This window comes from Molossus molossus, unplaced genomic scaffold (genome assembly GCF_014108415.1).
Source record: "Molossus molossus isolate mMolMol1 unplaced genomic scaffold, mMolMol1.p scaffold_m16_p_1, whole genome shotgun sequence".
Classification (NCBI taxonomy): Eukaryota; Metazoa; Chordata; class Mammalia; order Chiroptera; family Molossidae; genus Molossus; species Molossus molossus.
The window spans coordinates 45,289,382-45,299,714 of NW_023425344.1; the positions used below are offsets into that span (position 1 = coordinate 45,289,382).

Consider the following 10,333-nt stretch of genomic DNA (forward strand, 5'->3'; position numbering starts at 1 on the left):
AGATCTCTTATCATTTGATATTACATGGAGGGACCTGGAGAGTATTATGCTAAGCAAAATAAGCCAATCAGAGAAAGACAAATATCACATGATCTCACTTATTTGTGGAATATAATGAACAAAATAATCTGATGATCAGAATGGACCCAGAGACATAGATGTGGGGTAGAGACTGACAAACCTCAGAAGATGGGGATGGGAGGAAGGAAGAGATAGACCACAGAACTTATGTGCATGTATTTGTTACCAATGGACAGAGACAAGTATGCTGGGGGAGGAGGGGCAGGGCACGATTGGGAGGAGGGTGTCAATGAGCGGAAAAACAGAACAATCTATAACAAAAATTAATTAATTAATAAAATAAATAATAAATAAATACATAAATAAATGCACAAAAGTAGGAAGGTTTTGGAAAAAGATAATGTGCTAAATTTTAGACATGTTGCTTTATATTTTATTTTATTTATTTATTTATTTATTTATTTATTTTTTACATTGAAGGAGAAACCTTTTATTGGCACAGTCATTCCTTTCCTTGTTAAATTTAATAGGATGCAGCAGTGATTTTTAAACAATAAGAGCCAGTTTCTCCCACACTATTTTCACTGTTGTATTATTGGTTGGTAGGCCAGTCAAATCAAGCCTACCCAGTTTTGTTTTAAGGAGACTAACTACAACAGCTCTTCCAACTATTAAGACTATCATTCTCATGATCAGCTGAGGTGCACACAAAAATACAACTTGTGTTTGAAAGGAATCATGCCAAGGACAAGATTGGAGCAGGTTAGCAACACCAAAGCTCAACAGAAGCAGGGGCCCCAGGAGAGTGGTTTTTTCCAAAGGGCTGCCCACTATTTCTCTTCTCAACCTATTTCCAAATCTAGAAAGCTACTTGCTTGGAGGTATTGCTGATGGGTAAGAAGCTATCTTGTTAGGAAATCCACTTTTCATTCCTTTGGTAAAATCTACAAACCCTTTAGGTCATGCTCCCTGGTGATGCACAGATGAGGAAGGATGAAAGATGGTAGAGGTGGTTGGAGCAAGAGCCAGAGCAGTACTAGTCTAAGGGGGAAGGACTTGCTTTGCTTGTAACTGTGGCTTGTGTGGTGTAAGTGCATTGTGAACATGTTGCTTTTTAGATGCCTAGATTTGAATTTACTAAGTTACGACATCCATCATATTAAATTAGCATAAATTGTTATGGAAAAAAGTACAGTAAAAAGTACAATGTCTCTCTTTCTTCTCCTCTCTCTAAAATCAATAAGCATGTCTTCAGGTGAGGAATATATATATGAAAAATAAAAACATTTTTATTTACATATCTGTATATAAGCCAAAGGAAGTTTTTCAGGCTGAAGAAAAGTAACACCAGGTTCAAACTCAGATCTTATTGAAAAAAGGAAAAGCAATGTGAATATAACATATGTGACAATGACTATGCAAAGAACAGGGTGGTAAATTAGACTGTACTATTAAAAGGTTCTTACCTTGTCTAGCCAATGTGGCTCAGTGGTTGAGCATCGAGCCCTGCACCAAGAGGTCACTGGTTTGATTCCCAGTCAGGGCACATGTCCAGGTTGTGGACTAAATCCCCAGTGGGGGCATGCAGGAGGCAGCTAACAGATGTTCTCTCTCATTGATGTTTCTTTCTCTCTCTCTCCCTCTCCCTTGTTCTCTTTCTAAAATCAATAAAGAAAAAAAAAATTGTAAAGGTTCTTACCTTAATGTGAGGTAGTAAAATATTAACTCTAAGAAAACATGATAAATTACTGATGCATATTATATTAAGCTGATAAGAAAGATACTATACTTGATCTTAGCCAAAAGGCCTAGAAGTAATGTGTTATTATATATAATTTATCAATCAAGCACTGAAAATAAAACAAATAGCTATAGTTCTCAATAGTAATTAAGATGCGATACGATTTTTCTATTAATCTAGAAGAAAGAAGAAAAGAGGAGACTAGGAACAAAATAATAGAAAATATAAGCAAAATGATAAATCTAAATCTGAATATAACAGTAATTACATTAGTTTGATACAGACTACACTTTACAAATAAAAATACAGAACCCATGTAATATAGTAAATATAAATATTTGGGAAAGATGGCTTGTCAATTCTATTTGGTATACATTTTATATTAGGTTTCAATGTTGACCGAAATATTTTTCATTCTTATCATTATGACTGTGCCATGCCATGCCATGCCATGTTAAAGAACACTGGCATAAATCAGAGACTATGATTTATCCTTTCTTCAAACTGAAAAAATGCTTTTGTTCTCTTATTTTATTTTTCAATTAAAGCTGACATTCAATATTATTTTATGTTCTTTTCAGCTGTATAGCATAGTGATAAGACATTTATGTAATTTACAAAGTGATTCCCCATATGTCTAGTACCTACTGACACCATACACAGTTATTAGAATAGTATTAATTATACATCCTGGGACTATTCTGTAACTATCAATTCTTACTTATTAATTCCTGCACCTTTTTCACCTCCCCCCACCATATCTCTTCCTTCTTGGTTTTTGAGTATTGCAGCTTGAGATTTGTTGTCTTTACCAGTCTTAGAATGTCAGTTGTAGTAGAAGTTTTACATTTTTCTGTGTCATATATTTACATAGTTTTGTTAATCCTCACCCGAAGATATTTTTCTACTGATTTTTAGGTAGAGTAAAAGGGAAGGAGGGAGAGAAAGAGAGAAAACATTGGTGTGAGAGAGGCACATCGATTGGTTGCCTCCCTCATGACCCTGACCAGGGCTGGGGATCAAACCTGCATCCTAGGTAGTGCCCTTGACCAGCAATCAAACCCGCGACCCTCCTGTCCCTGGGCCGGCGCTCTAAGTGCTGAACCAAACTGTCCAGGGCTCTGTGCTATAACTTTACAGATATTTTAGTAAACATTTGAAATCAATATAATAGCTCCAGTTCTAAATATACCATTTTGATCAGTATTTTAGCTGTTTATCATTTTATTTTTTATAATCAGTATATTTTTATTTTATTAAGGACAAAGGGTGGTTTAGCAAATATTTCCTACATTTTCTTGAAATGATGGTAGGGTATGATTTTCTTTAAATATCAATTCACTCATAATATCAATTCTGCTTTTCTCCCTTAATGTTATCCAAAGTATTGTAAAAAACTCTGCTATGAATCTAACATCAGATTGCATTTCAATGTAGACAGATTAGCATAATGGTTAGATGCATATATTCTGTAAACAAAATGCCTATATTTGAATCCCATTTCTATTTTATACGGAAAATGTGGGCAAGTTACCAATTGTGTGAGTACCAATTTTCTTCATTGGTAAAAATGGATGTAATAACAGTATGTATTTTATGCAATTAATTTGATAATTAATTAGGTTAGCAAATGTAAAGCTCTTTGAAAATTGTGTGGCACGTATTAAGTAATCAATTCTTGCTATTATTATTAAAGTAGTAATATGCTAAAGTTTTCTAGAGAAACAAAATCAATAGCGTATGTATATGTATATTAAGAAATTAGCTCACTTGATTATAGAGGCTGGCAAGTCCATAATCTGCAGCATAGGCAGGTAGGCAGGAGACCCAGGTAAGAGCTGATGTTACAGTTCAAGTCCAGAGATAGACTACAGGCAGAATTTCTCCTTGTTCAGGAAGAGGGCAGTCTTTATTCTTTTAAAACCTTCAACTGCTTGTATGTGGCTGTCCACATTATGGAGGGTCATCTGCTCCACTCAAAGTCTACCCACTTACATGACAATCACATCTAAATAACACCCTTGCAGGAATATCCAGAATAATGTCTGACCAAATATGGAGGTAACTTCACCCAGCCCAGTTGACACTTAAAGTCAATATAATTAACAACATAGCATTTCCTTGACTGAAGTAGTTCTCCTAACTAGGAAAAATTTTCATCTTGTGCATTTCTTGTCTAAATATAAAGGAGCATTTAAAGTATATAATTCACTACTAAACAGGGTGGCTAAAAAATACAATTTCTATATTTTATTCCACTTATGTTAGCCCCTTCTGTTAACTATCTCCCACTCCCCCTAATTATTTTATCTTATTAAATTTTTTTCATGCTATTATATAAGACCACATAAATTATATTTTGCGATTTGGGTACCATATTGCGTGTATTTGCTAATTGTAACATGATTTTAGACATTATTTTATTATTTAAAATGTTGGCATTTATTGAGGGAGATTCTAGTATACAGAGAGATTAGATCTTTTCTTTTCTCTTTTTTACACAATACTCATTTGCCAGCAATAGAGGGAAGGATGACCTATCAGAGTTTTATCAATACATGCTTAATATTTAGTCACGTGACCTTTTGGAAAATGTAAAAAGTTCACATAAGAAGGAAATAAGAAACAAAAATCAAACAGTCAAAAAAACAAACAAACAAACAAAAAAAACAGTTACTGACATATTGGTGATTTTATTTTTTTGTAATTATAAAATACAGCAAATTTAATAATAGTTTGAAGTATACTGAGTTGCATAAGTTACAGTTATTTTTATAAAAAATAATACAGTAATTAATAAATAATAATTGAGAGTAAACTATTTCACATACAACTGTAAACCTACCTTTGCCTACCCATACGTAAATTGAAAAAAATAACTGTTAGTGTGTATAAATATTAGAATCTATATTTTTACTTATCTTGTTTTAGAGTATGTTTTCTACATAAGTTTATAAGAATTATTCACAGTCCTTTATACATATTTTAGTGCTATAATAATATTTCTCCAATAAAATGGACAAATCCAGTGAAATCACATTGATGAAAATAAGTGCAGTTTTTTTAATGGTTTAGTATATAAACTACCATATTCTTATCAGAAAAAAATAGCTCAAGAAATTGCTTCTAGGTTATAAAAAAATAGTTTCAGATGAGTAAAACTATAAAATAACCTATACTGTAATTAAATGTAAAGCTCACTTCCTCATAATATAATAATGTAAATCCACTTTATATTAATTTGCATGAACCCTAGAGTATTGTTTTCAGCATGTTTTACTGAAGTATTTTTTCATCTTTGCTTCAGGCTTTGTTTTGCATCTTACTTAACAATATTGCCCGAAGCCATATAACTTTAAAGCTTTACCGAAACAAGAAGGATTTAGTTTGCTGGATTAGATGGAGGCAAACAAGCTGTTTGCTTGCAGGCAAAAAAGTTCAAAGGGCCTAATTAGTAGAATTTAAAGCATTGTTTTAGCTTCAAAATTAATAGGGCACTAAATTATTAGCTTAGTGTTGGAAAATTTAGATAACCTCCAGAGCTCTTCTATATTATTCAAACATGTTGAAGAATTAGAAAATTATTCAACCTATTTATATTTTATATATATCTATTTATATCTACATATCTATATATCTATATCTATACACACACACAGTACCTATATCTATATTCTGCCCATTGTTTATTTCATGTTTTTGAATACTCATGATATATACTTTGGGCAAGAAATTAAAATAATATAACCTAGATGATACTGAAGTTGATTAGAAATTGAAATATTAAATAAAATAACCATATGACCTGGAGATTTTCTTAGTAAAATAAATATTCTGGAAGTAATATTTGTAATATATTAGATCTCATTAATAAATAGTAAGTTAGGAGGAGGAAAGTGAGCAGTGATTATAGTGTATCTCATTTACATGTAAACTTCTAAATGGTATTATTTCATTTTACTAGTATTTATACTAGACTGATATCATTTTCGAAGCATAGCAATGTTGAGGATTTGAATCATCTGATAAATATCTACAATTTATTTAATTTTATTACATATATTATTTTATAAATTCAGTTTATAGTTTTCTCTTTTAAACATGTAGATATTAAATACCAAGTTTAATAGTGTCTAGATAACACTACAGAGAGCTCTAGGTATATTAGGAATCTTATTTTTAAAGATGTATGCAATAGCTCAGAGATAAAGTCTATTGAACACTTAAAGGTTGATAAACCATCAAATTATTAGGTAGTTCAGCAACCAAGTTTCTGCTTATCTACCCTGAACACTGTACTTACAACACTTCTCATCTCTTCAGTCTAGAATGTGCTATCGCTATACCTAGAAATATTCCTTTCATTTCAACTTTAATTCTAAATTTGTAAACAAGATTTTGTTTTTACCTAAATGCAGTCATTTGGAACATTTATGTAGAAACACAAAATTTTTAGTTATATTGTTTCTACATAGTTGAATTTAATAAAAATAATATAGTAAAGTCTTTTAGAAGACATTGAAATTATGAAAAAAAAAACTTAGGAAAACAATCTATTATATTATGTGCTTTTAGTTCTTAAAGGCCATATCTGTTGTCTTTCTTAGAATTAAGTACATTTGTCACTGGAGACAAATGAAAGAGGGCTCTTTCTTCCTCAGCTCTTGTTATACTCATGAGAAAGAATTCAGATGAATGTCAGAAAGCAATGTTGAAGCAAAGCAAGTAAATTTATAAAGAAAGTAAAGCAAGTAAATTTATTATGGAGGCAGAGCAAGCTAATTTATTAAGAATACACTTGGCATAAAGCACAAGCAAGTAACTCAGCTAGTCTGGTGACCCTCTCGGTAGAGGTTCAAGGGTTTTATACTTTTCTTATAGATTTCAAGGTTCCCCTGCTGGATATCTTGGGCAACAGATTAGATTTCAAGTTCCCCCTTTTACATTGTTGTGGCTTTTCCCAGATTTTTTGAGAACATCTGGAATGATAACTTTTTTGTTCAGTGAATGAGATAAACTCCCTCTTTTTTTCCCCTCTTTCCCTTACTCCTGCCCTAGCAGCTATCTATCCTGACTAACATTTTAGATAATTTTTATAAAGCAATTTTTAATTTCAAAATTGACATATTATCACTGTGTTTCATCTCCCCTGCTTCTAACATGTATTAGTATATATTTTGTTAAAAAAAACTCAAAAAATTTTGCATTCAGATTTTTAAAAATTTATCTTTATTGTTGAATGTATTACAGATGTTTCTTATTTTTTCCCCCATTGACCCCCTCTTCCCCACTCCCGCCCTCCTCCTGCCTTTCCCCACACTGTTGTCTGTGTCCATTGGTTATGCATATATGCATATAAGTTCTTTGGTTTATTTCTTCCTTTACCCAACCCCCTTTCCCTTTGAGGTTTGTCAGTCTAGCAACCAATTTGCACTTCTTAATCCCTTCACCTCTTTCACCCATTACCCCAACCCCCCTCTCATCTGGCAACTAACAAAATGTTTCCTGTATCTATGAGAATTTTTCTGTTCTGCTTGTTCATTTTGTTTGTAGATTCGATTGTCAATAGATATGTATTCATCGCCATTTTGTTTGTTCATATTTTTTATCTTTTTCTTCAAGAAGACCCGTCAATATATCATATAATAATGGTTTGGTGGTGATGAACTCCTTTAGCTTTTCCTTGTCTGGGAAACTCTTTATATGGCCATCGATTCTAAATGACAGTTTTGCAGGATAGAGTAATCTTGGTTGTAGGTTCTTGCTTTTCATCACTCTGAATATTTCTTGCCACTCCCCTCTGGCCTGCAAAGTTTCTTTTGAGAAATCAGCTGACAGTCTTATGGGGGCTTCCTTGTAGGTAACTAACTGCTTTTCTCTTGCTGCTTTTAAGATTCTCTCTTTGTCTTGAACCTTTTGCATTTTGATGATGATGTGTATTGGCGTGGTTCTCTTGGAGTTCATCTTGTATGGGATTGTCTGTGCTTCCTGGACTTGTATGTCTGTTTTCTTCACCAAGTTAGGGAAGTTTTCTGTCATTATTGTTTAAAATAGTTTTTCAATTTCTTGTTCTATCTCTTATCCATCTGGCAACCCCAAGATGCAAATGTTGGCATGCTTGAAATTGTCCCAGAGGCTCCTTACACTATCCTTATTTTTTGGATTCTTTTTCTTTTTGCTGTTCTGATTGGGTGTGTTTTGCTTCCGTATATCCCAAATTGATGGTTTGCTTCTTGGCTTTACCTACCTACTATTGAATCTGTGTAAATTATTCTTTATTTTGGTTAGTGCCTCCTTCATTTCTTACTGGTCCTTTTTTATGCTCTTGAGGCCCTCACTAGGTTCACTGAGGTTCTCACTAAGTTCATTGAGCATCCTTATAAGCAGTGTTTTGAACTCTGTGTCTGATAGGTTGCTTAGCTCCATTTCACTTAGTTCTTTTCCTGGAGTTTTGTTCTGTTCTTTCATTTGGGACCTGTTTCTTTGTCTCCTCGTTTTGGCTGCCTCCCTGTGTTTGTTTCTATGTATTATTTAACGAGAGGTATGGGGCTAGCTGAGACCAGATGCTGCATGTTTGAAAGAATTTAGGAAAACCTGAAGCAGCATCCAAGACAGGCCATTCCTATGTTAAAGCAACTGGCAACAGCTTGGGTGGGCCTGAAAGTTGGGTGGGGCTGGGCCTCAGGGAATCACCAGGGCGGGGCAACCAGTGTGAGCCAGGTTGCTGGAGTTCCAGATATGGCAGCTGTCTGCAGTACCAGGGAAGTGCTCACCAAAGGAACAAAGGCCTCTGACAGCACGTCTGTTCAGGAGAAAGCCCCTCTCCAGCCCTCGCTCCAGTGCCAAACAGCTCAGTTCTTCCCTGTATGTCTCTGGCTCCCCTCAAGCTGCTTCCCCTCTGAGCTTATAGGGATCAAGTCTGAGTAAGTCCATGCGGCCCTTTAAGAGGAGCTGCCTGGGGCTCCAGCAGCCTCAGCTTCCCTGAGCCTCAGTTCCCGCTGGTTTTCCAGCCAGAAGTTATGGGGACTTCTCTTCCTAGCACTGGAACACTGAGCTGGACACCTAGTGTGGGACAGGGACCCCTCAGTTCTCAGGGAGGACCTTTCCAGCCAAGGTATTCTTCTAAGTTTTATCCACCACATGTGGGTGTGGGACCAGCCCATCTGCCTCCACCCCTCCTACCAGTCTTGATGGGGCTGCTTCTTTAATTCTGTAGTTGTAGGACCTGTTCAGCTTGATGTCAGGCAGCTTTGAATGATGTTGTTCTGTAGTTTTGTTGTAACTTGATTGTGGGAGGATGCCATACCACGTTTACCTATGCCGCCATCTTCAGAAGAATATTCTTGAAACTTATAATTCATGAAATAATGAAAACCTACGCTGAAGATGACTATATTTAAAGTTTTTAAAAATGTTACACTCAGGCAAAATGGAGAAATGAGTGAGTTTTTTCAAAAGCTCTAGTCTGCTCTGCAATTGGAGCACATGCTAAGCAAGGTCCTGCAGGCTTCTTCAGCATGGTGCTTCTGAGATTAGCGCAACTGACCTCTTAGGCTCCCTGGGAGAGTTCCTGGAGAAACAAGAAGAACACACACTGTCTGGAACAGCATCTTGGCTGTCAGAAGGAATTGAAAGAGCTGGCCACTCCAGCATAAAGGCCCATTTAAAAAACCTGATGAAGCATGGGGTAAAGACATTTAACTTTTTTTTTGTTTATCTCTCTATATATTTATTTAATTTATTTTTCAATTACAATGACATACAATATTATATTAGTTTTAGGTGTACACATAGTGATTAGACATTTATATATCTTACGAAGTGATCACCCGATAAGTCTAGTACCCATCTGACACAATACATAGCTAAGGAGATTTAATTTCTGAAGGTTGTTTAAACAGCAAGTCCTCTCATTATAGTAGGCCTCATTTTTATGGAAGTAATTACATCTTCACTTAATTAATATTTGTTTAATTACAGAATAAGATTTTATTTGTTTCTGCTTTTGTATCACTGAAGCATTGAGTTAAAAACTGTGTTGACAGTGAGCATAAGATATTTCTATCACTATTTTCAATATAAAATTAATTTGCATTATTGCTTTAGGCTCAAATTATGCAACTATGATAAAACCAATTATCTACAAGAGAGTTCTACTAAAGTATCTTTCTAAGAATTTTTGTTATCCTTATTTTAAACAAATACAACATTTTGAATATAAGTTGAAAAAAGAGGAGAGAAATTCCCTTATGTAACCAACATCTTCCTTTCTGAATCTCATCCCCACAAGGAGTTGTACACACTCAATATTAATTCCTTTTATTTTTTTTATTCCTAAAAACAGCCAGAAATACATATTCTGTTCAATAAGATAGTTAAAAAAAATCACAGCCAGTCTTCCATCTTGCACGGCACTCACTGTATTGCACTTTTCATTTACATATCAATCAATTGCAATGTATTTCCATGTCTTCTATTCAAATGCTTTTGTTTAATCATGTTTAGAATTGACAATATAATTATTATTTAGAAAATAGTAACACAGGTCTTTTTTATTGGTTCTTGGATAGT

General features: G+C 34.2%; 1 pseudogene; it reads right to left on the reverse strand.

Moving 5' to 3' along the window:
* Positions 1–1,726: 1,726 nt before the first annotated feature.
* On the reverse strand, positions 1,727–1,840 carry LOC118620991 (annotated as a pseudogene).
* Between the last annotated feature and the right edge of the window lie 8,493 nt (positions 1,841–10,333).